Source organism: Dipodomys ordii, unplaced genomic scaffold (assembly GCF_000151885.1).
Source record: "Dipodomys ordii isolate 6190 unplaced genomic scaffold, Dord_2.0 Scaffold64, whole genome shotgun sequence".
Taxonomy (NCBI): Eukaryota; Metazoa; Chordata; class Mammalia; order Rodentia; family Heteromyidae; genus Dipodomys; species Dipodomys ordii.
Window position 1 is genome coordinate 1,245,264 of NW_012267280.1, and position 1,037 is coordinate 1,246,300.

Consider the following 1,037-nt stretch of genomic DNA (forward strand, 5'->3'; position numbering starts at 1 on the left):
CGGGGATGGCGGCGAGGCCGCGCGACGTCACCTCGGTCATGACGGCGACGAAAGCTGAGCTACCATCACCAGGAAAAAGAACTCCCACCACAGACACCAGCGAGGACCGCCGGCAACGGGGATTGGTGGCTCCCGTCCCCAGCCATTCTGCATCAGAGCAACCGCGGCACAGACCCCGCCCAGCCGCTCCACCAGGTCCACGCCCACATCCGGTCCCGCCCACAGGACCGTTCTTACCTTAGACCCGCCCCAGAGGGGGGCGGATCCAGTGATAGGGCCGAATCGCGTCTCGGAAAAAGCCTGGAGTAACGAGGCTCTGGTCACCGATTGGGTGAAGCAAGATGTCCCGCCCAACCTGGAGTGTGCACCAATCCCAAGCGCGGGTTCCCTCCTCTCTTCCGTTTCCAGGAGACCCGGAGGCGGAAGCGGGCTGTCGCTCCGTCGCCGGACGGGGCCCGCCGCGGTGCTCCGGCTGCTGGCCGTCCTTCCGCTGGGTTGTTTGGGGAGCTTGGCTCGGGCGGCCAGCGCCAGCACTTCCAGCGCCCTCCTCCCAGGATCCGCGGGAGAGCCGCGCCGTGGCTTTTCCTGGCGGGCGAGGGCCGGACTTGGGTGGGGGGCGCCGGGCAGGGCGGCCCCGTGGGCGGGGGACCCCGAGCGGGCCTGACAGGGCTGGGGGGCTGCCCTGAGCCCCCAGACGATCTCGGTAGGGCTTGGGTGGAGGAGGAGGGCTGAGTGGATTTGCAGTGCCGCCTGCTTGCTGGGCCGCGTGCACGGGTCGTGTCCGGCCGGGAGAGGGAGGCCGTCCTGGCCGAGAAGGCGCGCGTATGCTTCTGCCAGTCCTGGGGCCAGAACCCAGGGCCTGGGCGCCGTCCCTGAGGGTTTTTGCTCAAGACTGGCGCTCTTCCACTTGAGCCACAGCGCCGCTTCCAGACTTACACCCGTTTGCGGCGAACGCCTTCTCGGCCAGCGAGGAAGAACGACCACCACACCAGGAGTCTTCTCAGATCACGCTTTATTGGAGAGTCTTTGAATTGATG